Genomic DNA, 26,087 nt, shown 5'->3' on the forward strand with positions numbered 1-26,087 from the left:
CTGCCCCTTGAGCCATTATTGTTGCCGTTGTCTCCCTGGATCTTCCCCAGTAGGCAGCTGGAACCAGAGGCAAGTGTTCAAGCCAGATATTCTGCTACAGAGTGCAAGCATCTCATCTGGCACCTTGGCTGCTCAGTCAAGTCTTTTGCTCGCCTCAACTTAGTTATCTGACATCAGAAACTTCTCTAAACAACAGTTTTGCATATTCATTAGCCTCTTTGACATTTCCATTTGAACATCTAATACACTTGGTAGATTCAGCAAGTTCAAATTTAAGCTCCAGCTGGGCTCTTCCTCACTATAACAAGTTTTTTTTAATGGACAGTTCCATATTCATTGATTCCCTCTATTTTTCCAATTGTTTATTAAAACATTTGATGCCTTCTGTGATCCCATGTTTCCTCTCAAACTCTACAGCTGGAGAGGAAGTGGAAAAGCTGTGACAGAAACCGACACCTATATGGGATCCCAGTGCTTGCAAGGTGAGGATTTAGCCAACTGAGACATTGTGGTGGGCACCACTGTCATTTGGTAACAATATAATTATACTAGATTCTTAGTGGTTGCCCTGCATCTGTCATTGCTATCCCTAAAGTATGTCCCCAGAACAAGTCATTCTCCTCAGAAATCTGTCTTATCTCTGATTCCTCATGTCTGTAGGTAAGCCAAAAGCTTCACTATGAGCTATAACACCCTTAAACAAGTCCACTCTCTACTCCATCAATTACATTTATGCCCTTATCTTCTATTAGTTTGTCTCTTAGTCACTTTTTCCAGTTGTACTGGCCTTCCTAGAGTCTACTTCCATTTGCAACAAACTAGGAATAAGGATATTAATATCAAGCCTAGGATATCAGATACATTTAAATGGGATAATGTCATTACATTTAGCCTGTGCCTGTCTTGTGGGACTCATTCAATGCAAATGATCAGTAGCTGTTAATATTTTTGAGGCTATCATCATCATCATCACAATTACTATTGCTTCCAAAGGAAGCATCCTTCAAAGCTCCTGAACTTTAAAAATGTCACAATGAACTGCTAGTCAAAGTGATATTTCTCTTCCAAGCTTAAACACTTTCTGTGATCATTTTTTAAATTTTGATTCACATGATAGACAGGCTTCCAAAATATAATTTTAATATTATTCCAAGTTTCAGAAACAACACTTGCCAAACACTGCTTGGCTGGGTAAATACTCTTGATCGCATGAACCCTAGTAAGTTTTTTTTTTTTTTTTTTTAAGAAACCAGCTGTATTACTGCAGTCTTATTTATGTAACAGAAAACATTAGTCATTTTGATTCAAATTTGAATACCACCATTCACAGCCAGCAATAAATGAAACATAACTCCAGGTTCTGTCTTTGCTTTCTTTCTGAGATTTTCAAAATTAGAGCTAGTGTAAGTTTTCATTGCTAGTATTGTTGATTTAACTATTTATCTTAAACTTCCCTTTTGCATCCAGGCTTCAAAACATGCAGAGAAATCTGACAGTGGTTTATTACTAATGGGTGGGAAAACACTATTTTATATTGCTACTACCAATATGCTTAGAATGAGGGTACAAGCTTGTGTTCTGTGCCATCTGGCACACTTCCAAAGCTTGTGAAATGTTGTAAAATTTCAATTAATTTGTTTTGAAAAAAGCCATAAATCAATATCAATTCGTAGTACTCTGTTGTAATTGACAGCTTACTTATCTCTTTTCCTCCTTATATTTCAGTTAATAGAAGCTCAATATGTCTACTGAAAATTGAATGAATTGAGTGATATTGCTTGAGATAGAATTTAGAAAGTCTGACTCAGAAATCTAACACTGTAAACAAGATTAGAATGTAAAGAACACTGGATCACTTATAATTTCCCAACCGACTCTGAATTTCCTAGACTTTAACAAATACAGTATCTCACAGTACAAAATTCCATGTTGCTCTTAGAGGACACTTTCCTGTCCACTCTACTTTTTTTTTACTACTCAGTGTTTCTACTACTATGCAGTACCCACACATTACCTCATACACATGCCTGAACCATGGCTGCACTCAAGACTATTGTCAGCAAAAGAACTCCTCACTTCATCAAATCATATCGAAGACCCGAGTTTCTACATGGAATATTTTAAATTATAAAGTGCACTTATGCAGCATTCATGCTTACAAGTGCAATGATGGGAAGGGGTGTTTCTCTCAAATGGTGGCCCTGTGTGTTATATGGAATGTCTTTTTCATCCAGTTAAAAGAATACTGACATATACAATAATTTTCCAGTAACTTGGGAGATGGTAAACATTCCATGGCTATTTGAGGCCTAGATTTTAAAATCTTCTGCCCCTATCACAGTTTATCCCTCCACCCACCAATACAAACTGGAGTTCTGAAGCTGGATCAACCCTCCCTTCAATGCCTTCCTTTTCTGGAAGTAAAAGGAAAAGAGAAAATGGTAATGGGTGACTACAGGATTTCTCTGATGCAACTGACAGTGTGTCTATGGTGTAATTCCTTTGTCTAGTGGCTCTGGTTAAGTCACATATCGGCTCACCCATCAGTGATTTTCTGGTAGAAGAGCCATCATCAGAAACATCAACTCAAAAGTAGACTACCTGAGTGGGCATTGGGCTTAGGGTTAAGATGCCAATATGTCCCACATTGGAGGACTTAGGTTTGAGTTTAGTCTCACTCTCATTCCAACGTCCTGCTAATGTGACTCTTGGAAGGTAGAGATGGCTCAAAGTCATTGGGTCCCTGCCATTCCTGTGAGAGATATGGATTAAATTCCTGTTCTCAGCAAGGCTCTGCCCAGTCAAGTCATTGTGGACGTTAAACAATTGAGACAGTCAGTGGGAGATCTATTTCTCTTTCTTTCTAGAGAGTGAGAGAGAGAGAGAGAGAGAGAGAGTATTATTGTATTATTGTATGCACTTTCAATGCAGCGTCCAATTGCTATTTGTAACACACACACACACACTTCTATATTTTCACATTAGAAAATACACTTCAGAAACACAGAAGTATTTCTTATAATTTCCTAGATTGTTAAATATTTCTGGAACAGTAAATAAAGAGTGATTGAATTAGTACTATCCCTGAGGTAATATTTAGTATCCCTGCAATTTTACTAGTTACCATTTGTTGATATTATACATGAATACAAATACAAGTTTCCTTTCTTTGAAGGTATTAAAAATCTAATGGCCAGGTATGTAGATACCATAGTGCTCAAAATGCAAGTGTCTTGCAAGTGAAAAGAAAAAAAGGAAAAATATAATGAAGTATGAATGAAATCACATTGGCATTCTAAGATTATGGTTCTTCATGTGAGTCTTCAAATACCCAGGGATTGGGATTACATACCATGTTTTAGAGTGATATAAATGGATTGAAGTAGGGATGAAACAAAGGTTGAGAAGCATGAAGTCAGTTATGCATATTTTACCAACCTCTGATAAACTATACATTAAAGAGCTAAAGTATATCATTCTTTGTAGTCTTGTCTATTGCCTCCTCACATAACAGCTTCTTTCATTTAAGGGTCCTTTCCTATTTAATCCTTTTTAATGACTTCAAACACTTAATTTGCTTTCTCTTCATGATGAAAAAACTTGATAATGCCTGAAAAGTTGAACCAAACAAAATCTACCATCCTATATCTCTGCAGATTAGACATCTGAATAGAATTCACTGATCTTCTATCTAGGGTCTCACAAGACTGAAGTCAAAGTTCTACTGGTCAACCAAGTTCTGCTGGTGGAATCTTCCTTTAAATTGCTTCAAATTGTAAGGCAACTCTACCTGCTGTGGTACAGGTGGCAACCCTGTCTACATGCTCCTTGTCAAACAGGGGCTTGTTTTGCTTCTGGGAATCTCCCAAGTTCCTTTTCGTGTTTTCCAAGAAACTTCCTTCCAGACATAAGGAGTATCCTCTGTCTTATGTTTCAATGATAAATCACTTCAGTTCTCTCTGGCTTATCTTCAGAACAATACGTCCGTGACTCTCCGGTTTTGTGCTTTTAAGGGTTTATAAAATTAAACTGAGCCCAACTGGATGATCCAGGATATTATCTCTAGCTATTTATGACCTGAAATCATAATGAAATCAGCAACAGCCCTTTTGTCTGTAATGTATTAACAGGTACTAAGAGTAAGAGAACCAAAGTCGTAGGGAGGTTATTCAGCCAACTAAGCCACAGAGTGTCTGGTAGTGGAGTCTACCAGATACTCTGGGAAAATCTTTTGAATTTTTGTCACGATAGCTATCAAGGCTCTCCATGAATGTCTTCAGTTCATTAGAACAGTCAGACTACAAAACCACAGTGGCCGGGATGCTATGAGATTGAACAACAGTAATGGTTGGTGATAGGTTGATTTTTGGGAATTCCCTGACACAGAATGAGGCTAAGATTCTGGATTACTGAAGGCCCATCCAAAGAAAGTGTGAGATAGCTTTTCTATCTCATGAAAGCAGAAAGAAAAAAAACTATCCAGAATAATGTATGCACTAATAGAGAATACAATGAGTAGTTCCAGAACTGCAGCAAAGAGAAGCAGGATGCCTGGACATTATGAAGAATCTGGAAGTGCACGGGTTACTCTTATTCTCACTTTCTTTCCCTTGCCAAGGCTAACTGATGTCCAGAAATTAGAGCATTCTAATGCATGCATGCTTTTGGACTTACAGCACACAACAGCATGCACATGAATATCTAAGCAATATGTAGCTGTGTTGCATGTTTTCCATAGAGCTCAAGGATTATATAAACACAAAAAGCAGTAATTATTACCATTTCTTTCCATGTTTAAGCCTAAATTTTAACATCTACAGAATATTTTAATTTTTCGCATTAGCCAGGTTCTTCAAAAAACCAACCAACCAACCAACCAACCAAACAAACAAACAAAAAAAAACCAACACACAACGTAATTTACGGTTAGGAAATTGGCTTACACAAATTATGGGGGATGGCATATCCCAAGATCAGGAGTGTGGGTAAAAATATAGAAGAGCCCATTTCCAGCTTATTTCTGAGGATTATGTGCTACACAACAGCCTAGACCCAACACTGGGTGAAACCCAAGGCAACCATGACGAGAGTTCTCTCTTCTGCAAGGAAGGCCATTATTTTTGTTCTGTTTGAGCTTTCTAATAACTGGATGTAACCAACCAACCTTGCGCAAGTCATTAGCTTTACTAAAATCCACCAATGAAAACTGGTCATCTTCTACAAAAACACACTCACAGAAACACCCAGATGGTTTGATCAACATCTGTGTTTCCCACAATCCATCTGACTGACATATAAAGAAGTCATAGTTCCTCACTAAATCCACTTTCCTTAGCTTTATGTGGAAATCTTACAAACCATTTGTTCTCAGGGAGAAAAAGAAGGTACTCTGAGATACATTTCCTGCATCATTTCTTTTGGAAGAGAGACACAGTCACAGATCTAATCACTGCCCTTTCTCAATCACATTCATAATATTGTCCATTTTTGCATCTTCTGATGCACATAACATGCCATGAACACATCCACCCTCACATGCCTTTTTTCATTTGACTAATGTGAAGGATTGGTTGTCAATCACTATACATTAAAACATCCTTTCTTAAATCCATCTTTGTTTCTTGTGTGAATATTCCTCTTGGTTCCTTTCTTTCAGCATGCCTTAGGTTAACGGTCTAGCCAACGTCCTTGTAATCTATGCCATTTGCTCCTAATTGAAGTTATGCTTCAACCAGTTCATGGGATTTTAATTAATCCTTCAAGTCTTCCTTGAAGCAAACATTCCTACTTGAAGTTTTACTTTGCTTATGTTTGTAAGTTTTTAATTAGTCCTTCAAGGCTGCTGCTTTTGAACTTTCTCTTTGACTCCCTAACTTACACTGCCATTTCTCTTAGATTCTGAGATGCCCTCTATTGTAAGATGCACTGCTGATGAACAGCAACTTTAAGTTTTCACGTGGAGGAGCTGACAACTTAAAATCAAATGCACAAACTTCCTTTTAAAATAACTGTCACAGGAATGCATTGATGCATATAATTCCATAACTTTTTTTTTAAACATAACAATTGAAATTTGAACAAGATCCTCTTCACCCTGAGTTCAACCTCATTCTCTTCTAGACACTGGCAGTTTGCCATCCCTCATAGTGTAAGGCTCTGCTTGTAACTCACACTCACGACAGATCAGGTGCTCCATTCCTCTGTCTTCTTTCACACATGTTCTAACCATGCCTGAGCTGGAGCTGTATGCAGTAAAATTCCACTAAGTAGTTTTGCTTCTTCTTGTATTTTCTGGAATTGTTACATGATAAAATAAAAACGATAGCTTTTAGGATTGTTAGAAATAAAGCATCTATAGAGTGGGTATGTAGAAGTAAATTGTTCCAATCATGTGCTCTATGATTTACATGGCTTTAGTGATTTTGTGGTCAATTATGATTTCTTTACATTGACCATCCAATCTGGAAATTTTAATTCGTTTAATATGACTTGATATAGGCATTATATTATAGCCTCACTAAGAGATAGCACTTTGATTTCCAAGTTTATTTTCATTTTCAAGTCTATAATTTTATGTCTTCTCCTTTATAAACATTTCCTCTCTATTCTCCTTCATGTTCCTCCTTATCAGTTTTAGTGTATTCAGTATCTAGTTCGCTTATTTTAATGTTTGGCTTGCTAATACACAAGTAATTGACAACCTTTTCTGTACCTACACATTAGCACACACACGCAAATACGCACACAGACATATCATACATCAGAATGGTACCCCGCATCTTGGGTGATAACTCTCACTGCTCACCCCAGAAAGCTGAAAGTACTCCCACGGGGTGCTAGACTCCACTGTGCAGCAGTGGGGAGGAGCGTGTGGAATACCAAACGCATGAGGTTGTACTGGAGAAAAACATGAAGCCTGTACAAAAAGATGTGAACCAGAAGGTGCCATACACTTTTCTCTCAGTGGTTAGATGAACAGCAAAATACTTAGCATAGTGATAACATTTCTTGGAATGCATGCATCCAATATCACAATAGCTAAATCTGAGTCCTGATTCTGCTACTAATTCTTCAGCTTCCTATTAACACACACCTTGGGAAGCAGTGGGTGATAGCTCAAGTATTTAGGCCTTGATACACATGTGGGCTCTCAACTTCAACCTGAAACCATCCCAGCTTTTGTGGGCATTTAGGAAATGAATCAAAGCATGGAATATTTTCAAACCCTTTTCTACTTCCTTCTCCCACTATCCCTACCCAAATCCCTCCTCTTTTGCTTTTCCAATGAATGTCTTTTTAAAACAGTAGTATTTACCAAAACATCCAGACCCAGACTCTAAATACTTCCCTATTGAGGAAAATAACCCTGGCTCCTTGTTGTTGTTGTTCACACTTCTAAAATGACTCTGGAAATTGATGTGTGTGTTAATATGGGCTTCTGGGGCACTTATTAAAAAAAAAACTTGAAGGATACAATACTGCAGTTAAGTTTGTCTAAAAATACTGAAGCCAGTTTCTGAAGCAGTTCCTATGTTTGTCAACAAAAGACAGCACACACAGCAAGAAAAATCTGTCTTCACACTATGGGCACAAGAAGGAACCTGCACATTTTAATTAGGACCACACCTTCTTTGGTCATCTACCACAACCAATTAGAATAAGGAAAAACTCCCATAAAATCTGCTCTTTCGTATCTCTCTCTATCTCTCTCTTTTTTTTTTTTTTTTTGAGTGGACTTCTTTTATTCATTCTGTTTACAAGGATGTAATGATTTTAAATGGTCACTTCTTGTATTAACCAGTCTTACATTGCTCATATTTTTTTAATTTCTATTTTGTTTTATGACAGTTTCATAGGCTCTGGAATTTCCCCAACCCATCCCCCCATATTGAATTCCTCCATATTGTTACAGTAGTACAGTTCATATCTAGTCACAATTCCTTCCTTGCGGGCATGGACCATACAGAGAATCTAGCATCTAATCGTCCAGAAAAATGCAATAGTTTCATTGGGAGACCATCCTTGATCTGAAAATAGAGCTGGCAGAATCAGGGTCACTCCAGAGCGCCCCCAAAATTGGATCAGATAGACAGAGACCAATAAGGAAAGCTTAGAACAGACAGGAAAAGGTCAGCTTGGACTCCCATATACCTTACTAGGTAGGACACAAAGATTAGTTACTCCTCACTAAGGTATTGAAGATTTCTCTGTATACCCCTCCTAAAACTGTCTGTTCCTCAATTGTTAACATATGGCGTGTTAAAATTATAAGCCTGTTTGGCCTATCCTAAAATTCACGAAGTTCAGTAAAAATCACACTTGAATACTATAAGCTGCTAAATATAAAAATGAAAATAGACACAAGACAGCTGAACAGTACCCTATAACCATTTTAAGGTTTTTAGCAGCCGGTTGTGTATAAATTAAAATTGAAATGTCAATGAAGTAATTATAGGATGTGGTTAGGAACTTGCATTTTCTAACATATTGGTCACTCAATACCATGTCAACTAACTTCATGATGTTGTAAATTGTTGTTGAGGTTGTGTAGTGGCTATTCATTGGAGGGGATGGTTTTTCATATCTCTTGATGTTCAGAGCTTCACTGCTGTTATCTACCTAGATTCTTGAGGATTTATTTCACTATACTTTAATCCTTACAGATAAGAAACTAATCTCTTATTTCACCTCTGATTTTTGTTACATGTAATCTCCATCAATGTGTCCCAGGTTTCGTCCCATCTCTCTCTTTTTTCTCCACCTCTAGAGATCTTTACTTTTTGCCATCTAAAATTCAAGATCCATTATGAAAAAACTCTGCCATTTAGTCAAGCTATTTTCTTAACATTTTGTTAAGAATGCACACTTGATCCTGTAAATACCCTCATGAGATAGCTGTTGGAAATCTCCATTTGGTCCATGAAGCAAGTTTGTATTTATAGGAATTACTATTCTTCCTCAGCTAGTCTTCCCTAAAGCATCCCAAATTTTAATCTCACATCATTGGATCACATTGACCATTACTCTTTATTTTTTATTGACAGCCTTAATTTCTCTAATAATTTTTAATTCTCTGTGATTTTTAGAGTAACTCTGCCCCATTGCCACTGTACTAATTATTATTGTTACCTTAAATATCCAATGTATACAAAGAAAATCTTACTTTTCTCAATCTTGATCTCTTACCTTTCAGTGGCTATACATATAAAGAGAAATAGATTATTATAGGAAATATAAATTTCCCTTATATATTTCCTATAATATATATGTGCATGTATATAATATATAATACATATAATACATATTATATGTATTATATATGATATATATAATGAAATCTAATTCCCTGTATATTTTTATTCTTTAGCATCCATTCCTGGTCCATTATATTTTTCATTATATTTATTGGCCTTTATTGTTTTTGTTTTTCCTTGTCCCTTAACTTTCTCACTCTTTGACTCCTTATGCATTATTACTGATAAGTCGTGAGAACTTGACTTTCATTCTTCCCTACTTCAGTTTACTATCTTAGCAAATCATGGTGAAATTTAGAAACCTTTATATTTAATGCCTGAACATACGCTGTGGACAGTAGGGCTTGATTAAATCATGAGTTGCTCTATATTTCACCAACTTCAGCAAGATTTTGTCACTGCACACAACTACAACGTACTCTGGTTCATTCATTCACTCATTTATTCATTCTCTCTCTTCCTCGCTCTCTTTTTCACACACACACACACACACACACTTTAAACATCTTTCCTGTAGTCATTTGGGAGAGTGAACAAGAGTGTAAACAACTCTCTCTTCTCCCTCATTCTTTCTTTCTCTATTTCTCCATCTTTCTTCTACTCTGCTTTTCAAACAAGAAAATAAGTCTTTAAATAGAAAAAAAAAGAGAAAAAGTCAAGTTCAAGGACAAGGTTTAGTGATTTACCAGAGGACTCCATCAGTAAGATCATTCTTGAACACAACCCTGTGCTACTAAGACCAACAGGAGTGAATCCTCTTGCAGTTGATAGGAGCAGAGCGTTTAGCTGACACTAGTCATTCATATCTCCATTTTCCCCTTGGCCTTTCTTATTTTAAGAGTGACAGTTTTATAGTCACAAGCAAAAAAAGTCTAAATCTGTCCAAGACCTGCCACCAAGGCATTGAATTACCTCTTACCTTCCTGTTTTATTTGTGAGGTTGCTCAAAATAAGTAGCGAGATGATTCATTATAGCCTCTGGAAGTTGTCTGACAGAACTCTATTCCAGTGTCTGAAGCTACTTATATCTTGTGTCACTTTCTGCAGTGGCTCAGTCCCAAGCAAAGATTAACACAGTTAGAGCATTTTGCAGAAATTGTAAATCACCTTTGCAACTTATTGGGACTCTGGAACTGCCTCGCCTTTGAGTTATTCCTAAATCTCTCCAACATTGCTTTCATAAACAGATCATGTTTCATTGGTTGCTAATCATGGCTACTGAAGTTAGCACAGGCTCAAGGCCAGGCAAGACAGCAAGATTATACTAAAAAGTATAAAAAGTGTGCAAGACAAAAATAAGTCAAGTTACCCCTACTCCAGACACTTCCTGTGACAATGGACAACACATTTTTTTAAAAGTAGGAGTTTGTCTTCAAAGTTTATATATCTTAGCATTTATTTTTAGTAATCAATTCACTGAATTATATAATTTACCACAAGTCTGTACCATATTGGTTAGGTTTAGTGATGACTTTCTTCCTGACTAAATAAATGACAGTTCTGTATGTAAAATCCGTAAGGATATTTACCAGGAAAAGTGGCAGGTGTGCTTAGAAAAAAAAAATATTGATGGCACTTTAAAATTCATTTGCAGAATCTTAATTCTTTACTTTTTGTTGTTAATCACTAAAAAAAACTTTTCAGAACTGTGATGCTACATCAAAGCAGAAGTAATCAAAGCATAGAGACACAAGTAAAGTATGTAGTACATGCTGGAGACTCACAAGACCTAAAGAGCACTAGAGTTCAACAGTCTAGGTGGACCGCATGTCTTCCGCAGGCTCTTCAGGGATGCCTGCTTAGAAGTGAGAATGTTGCCTAATGGTAACAAATAAAGAAATCATTTCATTTGAAGTTCTCATTACTCTCACTCCTGGACCAAGACTATTTTGCATCCCATCTTCTTTATTAGATTCATCACTTCCAAGAAAATTTATATTGCAAGTGCTCAACCAATCTCTGAAATAAAATTGAGAGAAATCATCCTTGGAAATATCAGCCTAACACGCACAACCTGCCCTGCTTGGTTTTGCACTTAAAATCCCAATACATCACTCCTAGTCAGCCAAAATGTCTTTAGTTTCTCCTGCCTTCGCTAAGCATCTAAAGAGGCTTGGTGGCTAGTTGTCTAATTTAACATCGGCATAACAAGACAGGTAATGGAAAAGGATCATCCTGGGTAAATCAAAGGGCTCCAGGGAAATCGAGCTCAGCTTTAGGACTCAGATGACATCATGCCCCTATTCAGAGTACACTCCTTAAGTACAGGTCAAACCAGTAACCTGGAAAGATTCTGATGTTCACTTTTTTCCCACAAAGCATTCCTTTTTCTTCATCTTCTGTTATTTTCTCTATAGCTATAGATATAAAATAACACCTTCCCTCATCTTTTGATAGCAAGTAGAGACTACAAAGAAGAATGTGCATGGCTGGGATCCTAGTGGATCCAGTGGTAGAAAGCACAGTGCTTTTTCATGGTTAGTGATTTTCAATTTAGGTCCAAGTCTCATCATAGTTCAACTTTCAGAACACAAATTCTCTTGACAATGTGAACAATCGGGGACAACTGTGTGAAGCAAGGTAGAGGATCCATTAATTAGGATACAGATATTTGGTAACTGAGAGACACAGAGGCCAAAAGTAATGAAGACTGCAAATGAAATGACATCACAAATAATCCAATCAGTTAATTTTTCTCATTAAAAAGATGCGGAATAAGACAGATGCATCAATTTGTGTTGTCCTACAACTTGTGTTTTACAATTTTTATTTGATGTATCTAATGAGAGAAAAGTCATTTGAATCATCAACTACTCCTTTGTTCTTAATACAGAGTTACCAGAAAAACTACTGAGTCAAATAATTTTAAGTGGCACCTCTACATTGATGCTATTTGAGAAGAATCTGCTACTCAAAATTCTCACCAAGAAAGTCATATACTTGTGTTAATAACAGAGATTCTATTTAATTTGACAAGCTATGATCATACCATTGAAGAAAACATTCTGTCATGTACCAAATATTTCTTATCAGCATAACATCAGCATCAAACAATAAAAATTAATTGCATACGGGGAAATCAAATTTGCATTTCTATTTCTCAGTTGGCTGAGATGAAAATATCCACTTATCAATATTGACTATCATATTAAATATCACCAGCTTGATAGCTTCAATGTCTTGCATTTTAGCTCTTCCTACAGAATTTTGAATTATTCAACACATACATGGTATATTTCAGGACAATTTTTATCAGAATTGTAGCTATGAAATATATGCAATATGTTGTCCTTTTTTATTATTCCCAAAGCACTTTATTTTAAATAAAACTAAAATTCAATATCCATGAATGTACATTAATTAAAGAGTGCACAATAATGAACATGAAATTCCATTAATAGTAATCATAGCCACATAAAGCAACAGTGGGAATGGCTACTAAACACATCTAATGATGGTTCCAGTGCTTGATCCCTGTTACTCACGTGGGAGTCACAGCTGAGCTTTCTTGCTGCTAGTTTTATATTATCTCAGGCCCAGTTCTTGTAGGCATTTGAGGAGCCAATCAAAAGAAAGATGAGCTTTATCTCTCTTGGCTTTTCAAATAAATAAAAACAAGTACATATTGAAAGTACCCTCAATCCCATCACTTCATGTTGAGGAAGAGTTTCATAGAATTCAAAAGATCTCTCAGAGCTTTTATACATGTTTGTTTCGATCAAAGTTAAAGTCAGAACCAACATTTGTTTGGTAGTCTCAACTTTGAAAAAACCGGATATAAATGTTAGAAAATGATATGGGAAACAGAGCTTGCAAGAAAACCACAGAAGAAAAAGTAAGCTACAAGGCTTTGGAAACACATTTTGGTTCCTTGTGCGCATAGCCATGGAGAAACAACCTATCCAAGGACATCACTGCACTGTAAAACCCGTAATATCTGTCTCTAACCTTCATTCTACCACTTGCTAGTGCTCTGATGATACCAACCTAATCAATGACCCTCTCCAAGATTACATTTATGGTACAGAGGATACTATTTTTAGATCCTCAAAATAACTGTGAAAATTCAGTAATATAGCACATGTAAATAGCTTAGCATATATAGCTTAGCATATAGTAGATTTTAAATACGTTAACTCTTTGCCTTTCTTTTTTCAGGCAAATGTTTCAAAATATATGCAAAATAATTGAAGCTACATCTGTTCCAGAAATATCTAATCAAATCAACATTTCTATGAACTAGAAATTCAGTGTGACTTAGTAAGTAGGCACTGTAAAACTCCATGCAGAGAGACAAATTCTTTTTCAGAATCTCTTCTTTGGTTGGTTCCTTCATTATAATTTGGCAAAATGCCACCTCCAACAGATGGATAGGAATACAGGCAACCAGAGAGGCTTTGCTTGTACCACACATCTTGGCATATGGCACTAGGCTGTCTCACCAGGCTGTCAAAACATCTGCTGTGTAGTTTCCCCACTCCTAGTCACAAAGTTCTACCAAAGATATCTGAACTTACAGAAGAACCTGTCATTGGTTGGTTCTTCTGGATTGGAAGCCACACACTGACTTCAGGGTAGCCGGGTCCCCCTTTCAAGTCTTGCTTTCAAATTCCTGGGAGGGAAGGAGATAGTTACTTATTCCTATACATTTACCCACTTCATCAACATTGAAGACAGAGCAAGGCATAGTATGAAAATTAAGTTAAAAAGGGTTCAGACATATTCAACTTTCATGTTGACAATTTCCTGGTAGCGACACAAAGTTAATCAATGCATTTGATCCGGGGTCACCTCTTCTTCAAGTGAACATACACAATACCAGCTATGATTGCAGGGATGACTGAAAACCACAATATAGAGAGAGATAAGATAGTAAGTGTGGTTATGGTAGCATTAGCAGTGACAGAAACAATGTCCAACATCCAGTTGCTGTCTATTCAGCAAATATGAAACATGGCTTCAAATGCTTTACAGATGTTCAGCATTTACTCTTTAGCCTCTTTGCAAAGATGTCTTGTAACATGGATGAAAGAAACTGAGGCAGGTTGAGTTTGAAATCTGCCCAAGGTTACACAGCTAGAAAGGCCTGAAGAATACAACTCAGTCTGGCTCCAGAGCCTGCATACTTAACCATTATTGTAGATGTTAAGGGAATGGTACTATTTTTTATGGGGCAAAAAGATTCACAGGAAATTGAGTATGTTAATGAAATCTCCATTGGTGAAAAGCAAATGACAGCTAGAGGGGCTGTGAATGATTTCTCTCTGGCACTTCTTGCTTAGGTAGGAAAAATTTGCTGAGGCAAGGATGATTCAAAGTCAGTCCTTTTTTTTTTTTTAAGGAAAACCCAAAAGAGTGTTACAAAAGTCAAAAATCATTACATGCCTATTACAAAGCAGCAGTATAATTCAAGTAATTGGGCCAATCCTGAAAGAATTGTTTTTATATTTTAATCACTAATAGAATACATTTAGCTAATGGATTTTATATTATTAAATTTACACTTGCTTTTAATCCTAGTCTGTATTTATATGTAGTTTTACATACAGCACAGTAAGCACAGCCCAACCTGATGAAATTTATTTTATTAAATCTGGCAAAAATTGACTATTTGGTGAAGCCAAATTGGTCTCATTTGTATATGTGAAGCCTTTTTTTTTTAACAAGCAGATTTTTTCTCTCTCTTATCTAGGATCAGAAACCTAAGGAGAAGAATATCAATAGAAGGCTACAACAAAGTTAAAGAGGGGATTCATTTAGAATTATCAGAAGTAAAAGTCTCCAATTTCCCTATTTTGAGCAGTCAGAATTGTAATTTAAATGCAAAAGCTCCCCAGTATTTTCTTTGTTTCAGTGTAAGCCCTGTCATTTAAATGAGGCCAGCACTTGAAGATACATTGACACTGAAACACATGTAATTAGGCAAAGGGAGATTAATAAAGAAAGGGAAAAAAAAGGCAGACAGACTTGAAATAAAGCAAGCAAGAAACCTCAGCCTTACCAAATGCTATTTTCTGTTTCTTCAATTAAGCTGCGTCTGCTTCCTTCCTATCTTTTGCACTGCTCCGAAGGAGCCGCCAGGCCAGCTTTGACACCCTGAATAAGGCGTCATCTGCAACAGCAGCATCCCATGTGAGCACCTGTTTGAGTTCCGTCTGCTCTGCCTCGACCAGATCCAGCTCCCTACTAAGGCATCTGAAAAGCAACAGGAGACAATCCGAGTATGTGGAGGTAGTTCCAGCTTCAGGGCCTTGGCCTGGCCTAGCCCTGGCTACAGTGGTCTTTTGCAGAGGGAAACAGGGGTGGATAGAAAATCTCTTTCTCTCTGCAATTCTTTCTTTTTCTTTCTCTTTACTTCTCTCTCCCTACCTAGTCCCCATCACTCTGTTTCAAATTAATAAGATAAATAAGTCATAGTAAAACAAACAAGAAGGTATTTGCAGATGTTAATAAATCAGGCATTTGAGATAGGGAGATTATCCCATGTCATTTAGATGAGTCCAATCACAGTGTCTGTAAGAAAGAATGAGAAGGTCTGAGAGTCAGTGGGAAGGAGATATGGCTACTGACAGAGACACTGAAACAGGGTCGCCCAAAGAGCCCAAGCAGCCAGCAAACACTGAAAAAGCCAAAGGAAAAAAACTTGTTCCCAAAAGCTCCAGCATTAAAACAGCTCTTTACCTACCACTAGATCACAAGACACTAGATACCATGTTAGAACTTCACTGGTTGGGGTAAGAGAAAGTGAATAGACTCTTAAAGCCACAACAATGCCAGTAAGTCTTAAAGTTGAGACTATGGCAAAACATTGGTAAAAATCCTCTGGAAAACTATTCTCTACCGATAGCAAGGAATAATAGGAATGTTCATCTCCCTCCCCCCCTTTTTAGTGTTGAAATCTTACTGATAGTATGAGGGTATTTTGAACCAGGACTTTTGAGAGATGATTAGACCATGAGGGCAAACCCTTCCTGGGTGGCAATAATGAAGGTCCTTTCAGAAGAATCCCCAGGGAGATAGCATATTCATTCTGCAATAAGGTTGGCATTCTATGAAACACTGCAGACACTGAGTTTGTTTGTGACTTGATCTTAAAACTTTCAACTTCTAAAAATATAAATATGAATTTCTGTTATTCCTAAGTCATTTAATCTGTGATATTTTCTTAATAGCTTCTCAGCAGACCAAAAAATAATAATATCAAGAATATAGTGCTACTGTAACAAATTCCTAAAATTGTGAATTGGCTAGAGGAACTGATAAAGTCATTTGGAAAGGTCATGGTATACAAAGTTGTCTATACCAAAGTCAACTGTATTTTTATATCTTCTAGTAACTAGAAGCTTAACTTTTATATTACAATTCTATTTGCAATAAAACTTAAAATTATGAAACTCTGGGACATAAATATAACAAGATATATAAATGACCTATATGTTGAAATCTAGAAAATATTAATAAAAGAAATAAAACCTAAATACATAGGGAGATACACTGTGTTCACAGAGTAGAAGAAAAAATGGTGCTAACTTAGCAGTATCCTGAAATTCACAAATACTTATTATAGCCCTAATACAAACTTTAGCAGGTTTTTCTTTGGAGGAGTGTAAAAATTATCAAGCTGATTCTAAAATTCATGTGGAAATACAAAAAAACTACAACCGTTCAAGGGACCTATTCTGTTATTTCACGTAATCATATTTTTTAAAGATAAGCCAAATTTGGAAACCTATGATCTCCAGGATCATTTGAAAGATAAAATAATCAAGAGAATAGAATGAAATTATAGAACCTAGGCAAATGGAACAAATTTGGTCACATAAACAGATTGACACATGTGTGTTTTTCAGCAAATGTGAAAGGCAATTCAGCTAAACAAACAAACAAACAAACAAAAAAGGTTTTTCAGTTGATGATGGAACAAATACCCAAACATGTGGACCTTAACCTGTAACTAACAGTGTGCAGAAATGTTAACTAAAAACAGATCACAGCCTCCAGTGCCATACCTCAGCCTACAAGAGTCAGTAAAAACTGAAGTCTGTCTAATGTGGAAACATTTACCATACGTCCTTCAGTCCTAAGTATCCCCTTTTGTCTTCAGTTCTCAAATGCATTCATTAACACACTATATTTTTCTTACAATGAGGGAATCACATCTGGCTAAACCAGGAAAAAGATCCCACCTTTTCTTTATCTTTGGTAGTTTACCTTTTCAATGAATTAATTTCCTAGATAGATATAAAAAATTGTCAGAATCTGGGTAAAATAGAACAACAGAAACATTTTCCAGATCTGGAGACCAGAAGTCCACAATCAGTGTCTACAGGGCCAGGCTGCCTCCCACGGCTCTGAGAAGAATCTGCTCCTTGCAGCACCCACTGACCCCAGATTTTTTATTTTTGTTTGGTTGTTTTTTGTTTTTTGCTTGTTGTCACAACATCCCAATAGCTGCTTCCATATTCATGTTGCCTCTCTCCTCCTCTTAGAAAATGTCGGAAATACTCTACAAGATCTAGGGGTAGGCCCCAACTTCCTAAAAAGGACGCCAAAAGCATTAGCAATCAAAACCAGAATAAACAAATGGGACCTCATCAAACTAAGAAGCTTCTGTACAGCGAAGGAAACAATCAACAAAGTAAAAAAGCAACCCACAGAATGGGAGAAGATCTTTGCGCACGACATAGGTGACAGAGGGCTAATTTCCAGAATATACAAAGAACTACAAAACAACCAAAATGTCAAAACAAACAAGCCACTCAAGAAATGGGCACGGGAAATGGGCAAACAATTCACAAAAGAACAAACCCAAATGGCAAATAAACATATGAAAAAATGTTAAGTTCCCTGGCAATAAGGGAAATCCAAATTAAAACATCAATAAGGTACCACCTGACGCCAGTAAGACTGGCCCACATGAATAAAAGCACCAACAACACTTGTTGGCGAGGTTGCGGGGAAAAGGGAACCCTACTCCACTGCTGGTGGGGCTGCAGGTTGGTACAGCCTCTATGGAAATCAGTATGGAGAACATTCAAACAACTCAAAATCGACATACCGTATGATCCAGCAATAGCACTCCTAGGAATATACCCAAAACACCTGTTTTATGAGAAGCCAACATGCACCCCTATGCTCATAGCAGCACAATCAATAATTGCAAAAACATGGAGGCAACCAAAATGCCCATCAGCAGAAGACTAGATGAGAAAGCTATGGTTCATCTACTCCATGGAATACTACTCAGCTATTAAAAAAAACAAAATGCAGTTCTTTGTGGCCAAATGGGCCAAACTGGAAACCATAATGCTAAGGGAAATGAGCCAATCCCAAAAGGTCAGATACCACATGTTTGCATTAATTTAAGAGGATATGATGTTATGTAAAACATGTTATTTTATGTATATTATGTTACATGTTGTATATAAACTAAAACTGAATTGACAATGAGGAGATCACAGAAGATGGTTAAGAAATTGCAATTGTTTTTAACATACTGGTTACTCAATACTATAACTATTAGTTACACAACGAAGTTAATTGTTGCTGAGCGTACGTTAGAGCCTTTAATTGATCGTGATGATAGTCTGATGGTTCTGCCCTCGGACCGGACAGGGTCTCCCCAGGAAGCTGAGGAACTAGATTGGACTATGGGATGTCGGACTCTGTGTTTGGTTTATGCTTGCAAAGAGGGAATCTCAACTGTACTTGATCAGTGGATATGCAACAAGGTGGAATATTCCACATGGGGGGAGGGGGGGAGGGGGGGAGGGGGGTGGTTCCCAGTTCCAACAAAACTGTATCACATAATACAATGTAATCAATGAATAAAAAAAAAAAAAAGAAAATGTATTATGCCTCACTCTTACAAGGGTTTCACCCAGACAGTTCAATGAAGCATTTCCTTCATACTTACGTTACCTAGTTATAAAGAACTCAAGATCCTTACCCTAATCCCAACTTTTGCCCTATGAAGTAATATTCAGCATCTTCCCCTATAAGATGTTATTCCAACATTCCACAGATTGGGACATGAGCATATCTATGTGATCCCTATCTGCATTGCTTGCTACAGTGAAGAACTTGTGTTGATGATGGGTGTTTGTCAGTGTGTAACTGTACCCAAGCACAGTGGCCTATCACCCCACACATGGTTTGTGCAACATAATCCTGAACAACAAGCAGCTTTCCTTTATCACTGACCTCTGGGAGGCCTGAATCAACCCTGAATAGCAATATCAAAACTGCCTACAGCAACAATCATGGTTTCCTTTTTACTCCTCCCTAGTTCCTTCATCCTCATGAAGCCCAGTGTTACACTGCACTTGATAGGCATTAAACTTATTTAGAGTAAGAATTATATCTTCTGCATACGAAGGAACTATTGGTGCACTCAACACCTACACCCCTAATCAATTTACTAAATGTGTGCTGAACTAAATCCTGGTTGGCAAGGCTTCCAGTCGTGGGGGAAAGGAGTGCAGTGTGAGGAGGCATCAGTGACCCTAAGTCCTCTCCCACCAGGATGAGTGCCTTCCTTCCCTTCCTCAGGTGCACATGGCATTACAGATGTTTTTGTGCACTGGGCGCCTGCATTCTTTCTGTATCATTAGGGCTGAGACTTACTGATGTTAGTTGTTTCTAAATCACTGATGTTAGTTGTTATCTATCAAACACATTCAGAACACACAGAGAAATTACTAAGGAATGTATCAATTATGTGTGTCTGTGAGTGTGCTTACAAATACCCTGGGCAATTTGCCTTAAATTACTTAGTAGGAGACTTTCCCTCTTGAACGTCTGTATTATGAACTGACATTAAAAGGAAGCCAGAGCTATGGAGCTATGGAGTTAGTCAACACCGCATATTTTCATAAGTGACAAATCACTTAAACATCTATTGAAATATTCTATCCCTTTATTTTTGTTGCTAAATATTTCAATGTGTTATTAGGCCCCCACATCGCATTAGATATGGCTAGTACAGAGAAAATTTTTTAAAAATCAGAAAGGATGAAATTATGATGGCTAAAATAAGTTCTTACAGATCCAAGGTACCTTGCATACATAAAAGTAGCATTCAGAATAATGTACCTGATTTGTGATTTTTAGAAAATGAGACATACTCTTTAGATTTGAGCTTCACAAAATGGACAATCACATGTACTTATTTCCAGATTGGTATATTATACTGCCTGTGGTCACTGGTATTTCATCAAAAAACATGACATGACCTTTCCCCCAACAGAAATACCGTCACTCTAAAAGACTAATGAAAATTCTGAAGTCCCTTTTCTCTAACATCTCATTTTTAAAGTATCTGTAAAAACCTCAGGTCCTTTCTACAACATGGGAGGAAGCTATAGCAAACATTACATGGCTAGATCCATTTATATAAAACTTTCCTATTCAGTGTCCTCAATTAAAAGTGCATTATGTGACATTAAAAGCACTTCCTTCATACTTATGTTACCTAGCTAGTGAGACAATGTTTAAGTGGAACAGTCAAGATGGATATAGAATGAAGACCAGGGCAAGAGTGGGTGGGGATAAGGTTTTGGAAGCTGAATCCAAAGCTCCATTCATACAATAGCAGAATTATAGATTTCAACAAAACAACACAGAAAATTCCTGTTCTGAGGAGGGCAAAAACGGGATGGCTAAAATAAAAAGACACAGCCTTGGCTGAAGCCACCAGAAGCCAACAGGAGATTAATGTGAGAGCTATGAGTAGGAGATAATTGTCTCTACTGGGTAACCTCAGTTTTTCCTGAGCAAAAACAGTGAAGGAAGCACATGTTTACTTACAAACTTTTTATATACTTGTGAGAATTACTAGCCATGATTTTCAAATCGTCATCAACCATTGTCAGGTCCTACAACTCTATCACAAGGAACATTCAATGCAATGAGGGGAACAGGCTCCTTAAGGATTACAGTAACTTCTCTTAGATTTAGCATTTCTTCCAACTGTGATTACAAAAATTTCATCAGGGCAAAAAATTGCTCAGACAAACACAAAGTAGTCTCTTCACCTCCTTGTGCTGCAAAGGCCTCCAGTTTAACCATTTCTTTCCTGAATTTACATATTCAGACAGCTTCAAGTCAACAAAAATATTTTCAGACTTTGCTCTTCAAGTAAATTCGATAAAAATAATTAATAAGGAAAACTTCCTGTGGGCTTGATAAAGAGAAACTCTTTTACTCCTCTTTCAAACATGTTCTCACTAGGCTGACCCTTCCTAAAAGAATTGTCAGCAATATAGATAAATATTTTAATAGCAGTGACTCCAGAATAGACAATTTCTTCTAAAGGCCTGCCACTTCTGGAGGCCTGAGGCTATTTCATATCTGACTATCTCAAATGTGTAAGCCCAAGGAAGTCAATTGAAATTATACTCAAGTCCCACAGAGTACTCAGCTTCTTTTAATTTGAAAAGAGGATTTTAGCAAATACATAAATGGTTTTATATGACACCGAAGTAGAATTTGCATATAATCAACTCAGTACATTCTAATACACCACGACATTTTCACTAAGTATCTGACAGTGTGCCCTCTAGTTAACAGTTGGACATTGGTAACATGAAATGTACCTTGTTAAAAATATTGTAAGAGCCAAAGCAATGACAGATGAAGGTACATTTTAAGATATGTTCAGGTAAGCAGGAAAAAAGGCATTTTGTCTCAAAAGAAAACTTCCCTGGTGATATATTCATTATATAACATAAAGTTGGAACTGACTCTAATTCTACCCAGTTGTTAAGTCCGTTTTACAGAAATTCTTATGTTCAAGCTTTCTCGCCTATACCTATATTTTCCCCCCTGGTTACAGGATGAATTTGATGAGAATGGGAAGATGGAATACTAAAACCTTAAGGGGAAATATATTACTTTTTCATATTATACCTGGACACAACTAATCAGAAAACTAGTAGATATCTGTGGAATAGCCTGGTTGACCTTGCAGGTAGATTAAAAAATATCCATCAGCAGACAAATATGCTTCCATAACATCACCAGTTTCAAAACCAAATTGAGAAGGATAAAGGCAATACTGATGGCCAAGATATATTGAAAGTCATTATAGAAAGTTGGATTCACCCTTCTCATCTTTTGCTATCCATCAAACATGCATTTCCAAGTTTTTTCCTCAGTGATTCTCATGATTCACCTACTCCTTTTTTAAATTCATTTTTACTTCTTTTTAAATTATTATCCTCATTTATTAAACAGTTCCATAGGTCTTGGGATTTCCCCTTCCCCCTTCCCAAGTCCCCTCTTCCCCACTCCACTGAATTTCCTTATATTATTACTATGGCATAGTTCTTCATAGACAGTCACATGTCCATCATTACGGGCATGGAAATGGCAGGGAATCCAGCATCCTATTGCCAAGACAAAGTTAACAGCTTCATTGATAGTCTATCTTTGATCTGGAAGTAGAGAGGCACACTGCACTGCATCCTCACATCTGGACATGATAGTCTCTATTACACAGTCACCACACATCCCCTTACATGAGAAGCCACAATACAAAATCAACAACAGGAAGAAAAATAGAAATTTACAACACCATGAAGTTCTCAAGAGGTTTTGATAGTTCAACAGTCCTGAATTGCTGGCGATCCCACCACTCTAATCGTGATTAAATCTCTCCAGAATCCACTGGCGGCTATAGTCCACAAGATCTTCACTGCCAACGCTTGGCTGGGTTGGTTGAACAATTTGTTCTGTGCTCTGTCCTCTGCCATGGTACCAGGTGTCTTCTGGAAGCTCCAATGTACTGCCATATTCTTACCTATTCCTCTTTATGTTTAGGAGATTATAAAAAAGGCTACATAGTTTTGCATCAACACTAGAATCCTTAAATGCCTATAAAACAATTTAGACTCTTGTAATATAAACCATTTTACCAATCCTATCTCAGTACTTCCAAGATTCCTATTTGCCATGATGAGTTCTGTTTAGCTAATGGATAAAATAGGATTCTTTGTGGTTTTTAGACATTACTTCATTTCACAATTTAACAAGTTAATTGAAAGAAATGTGAATGTTTCTACAGCAGATAGTTTAGCTGTATTTTAAGTTTTTGAACAGTTAAAGTAAATGAAAGTAAAATCTTTACAAAATGCAAATCAACTTTGGTCTAACATATAGTAGCGTAAATGTGGGAAACATTTTTGACTTTACATTTCTAATCATCTAACATGTTAAGAGAGCTCTCCTGTTTATACAAGGAATACAAATTAGGATTCCTGGTCATGAAGAAGCTTTCAAAACTTTACAGATACATAAAATGTTTTTCCTTTAGTTTATTTTATTTTTGTTGGAAAGATATACAGAGAGAATAATACAGAAAGATCTTCCATCTGCTGGTTTACTCCCCAAGTGCCTGCACCAGCCAGTAGCCAGAGCTTCCTCCAGGCCTCCCAAGTGGGTGCACGGTCCCAAGGCTTTGGGCTGTACTCTACTGCTTTCCCAGGCCCAGGCCACAAGCAGAGAGTTGAATGGAACTCGGACATGAACTGGCACCTATATGGGAACCCACATGTGCCAGGCAAGAATTTTGCCACTGAGCCATTGCACTGAACCTAAAATATGATTACCCCATTACCCCATTAGCATAAAGAGTTTATATATATATTCATATATATCTGAAGGCCTATATAAACACCTTCATATGAACGCCTATATATATTTATACACACACACACACAGACACACACACACACGGTTGAATTCACAGTTGTTACTTTACTAAGAAATGGCAACTATTACTCTATCACTTCCAGCTGGGTTTTGTAGATGTACTAGTGCATGCTGGTCATGTTGGACTTATTCAGAACATTCCGAAGCAAAATCTCCAATCTTCTAAAACTGCAGGATATGGTGTGTTGCAAACAAAGATCATAGAGCACTGATCTGTTAAAATGCCTTACAATATTTTCTGAATATTTGTATATTTTGTCTTCAGTTCTGACAAGGAAAGCTGGGTATCTTTTTTTTTTTCTTTTTTTTTTAATTACATTGCATTATGTGACACATTTTTATATGCACTGGGATACCCAAGCCCCTCCCCAAACCCTCCCCCCATGGTGGATTCCTCCACTTTGTTGCATTAGAAAGGTGGGCATCTTAAAAATGCTGTTTGTGCTACATAAAAAAAATTTAAAAAACAGATAACTCTGGCAGGATTCCTATTATTGCATTTTCCTAAATACAGCAGTCTATTTATAGCTCATGTTGTAAAATCCGTCTTTGTTGGGTATAACACAGTACAAAGGAGTTCAGATTACCTGTTGTGTTTCAAGTGTTATTTTTTCTTCCGTTTGCCCCATAATGTCAAATTGTATTGCAACTTAGCATATGTAGTTACACAAAAGCTGATTATTTTCAAAATCTGGCACACATCAATAAAAATTCACGAGTATGTGTTTTTGTTCTAAAAACAGAGCACAAAAACAATAATCTCTTAAAAGCTAGAAATGGCATTTAATATATTTCTCAAATTCTCAAAAAAAAAATCCAAATCTTGATTTTTATTTACTATCTATATATTTTTAAAAAATATTTGATTATTATCATCTAAAAAATTATGACAGCCCAATAATACAATAGGATAATTAGTTTTAGGATATACCAATCACTGGGCTTTGCAATATGACCATTTTTTCACTCCTATCCCTTTTATTAAGTATATTAATTGTCCCTAATCCAAACACTGAAGTTTTTATTATTATTATAATCATTATTTCTGGTGTACTAAGTCCTCAAACTCTGGGTCAGTCTTTAACCAAACCAGAGAATCACACCTAAGGGGATCTCAAATGTGAGCCAAATCTGAATATTTTTGTTCAAGCACCCATTGCATAACCCGTCCTAGAATTCCTTAAACAATAACGTGGATTTCTAACATATTTCCCATGTTGCTGAAGCTGCAGGGGCTGGAGCCACATTGTGAGAATGCTTCCCTACATTAACTATTCTCATCAAATAACCATTCCAGATGATTGTTCCTTATTAGATCCAAAAATACTGGAGTATTGAAGATTCACAAAATAAAAATGTTGTATAAATATTTTAATAAAATCGGTTTCCAGTTCCTTTCTTTTTTCAAGGTAGTTAATCTCCCTTTGTTGATGAATGAGATGTGATGTAAACTAATCAATTCAGTCTACAAATGTGAATGTCTGATTTGCAGTAATATTAAGTCGATGAATGTAATCACTTGTCAAAGAGCAGCTTGTTCAATTGAATGAATAAATCTTTCAGTCACAAGATTTGCAGCCACTGGGTATCGGCAATGAGAGATCTTCCTCAGAGCAGACTTACCTCTTTTAGACCCCTAATTTGTTGTGGAAGCTGTTTGAGGGGGCAAGAAGGAGGGGGAAAAGGGAACTTTCACTTACTCTTGGTATTTAGATAACTCAGTAAGAACCAATCTTCAGTGGTGCTTCTGGTGACAATAGGAACTATTGAATTAGGCCTTACTCCTTCAGCTCATCCACTGGGATATGAGTGAAGTCGTGATGATTCTATTCTAGCATCCCTAGTGCCTCTTTTCACCCCCAGAAGAAGCCAAGTTACTTTTGCTTTTTAAATGAGTAAAGGACTGTTCCATGTCCCAATAGAAGAAAGACAGCTGAAGCTTTTAAAAATATAAAATACCACATGTTAAAGCTGTATAAAAATGAGTAAATGATAATTAAATAGATAAAAACAAATGACTGATGGATAGATGCATAGATGGATATAAAGATAAGTTTTCCTGTCTATATCCTATTGGTTGAAAATTAAAAGTGAAATGGAAAATACTGCATAAATTTCTAA

This window comes from Ochotona princeps, chromosome 17, assembly GCF_030435755.1.
Source record: "Ochotona princeps isolate mOchPri1 chromosome 17, mOchPri1.hap1, whole genome shotgun sequence".
Lineage (NCBI taxonomy): Eukaryota > Metazoa > Chordata > Mammalia > Lagomorpha > Ochotonidae > Ochotona > Ochotona princeps.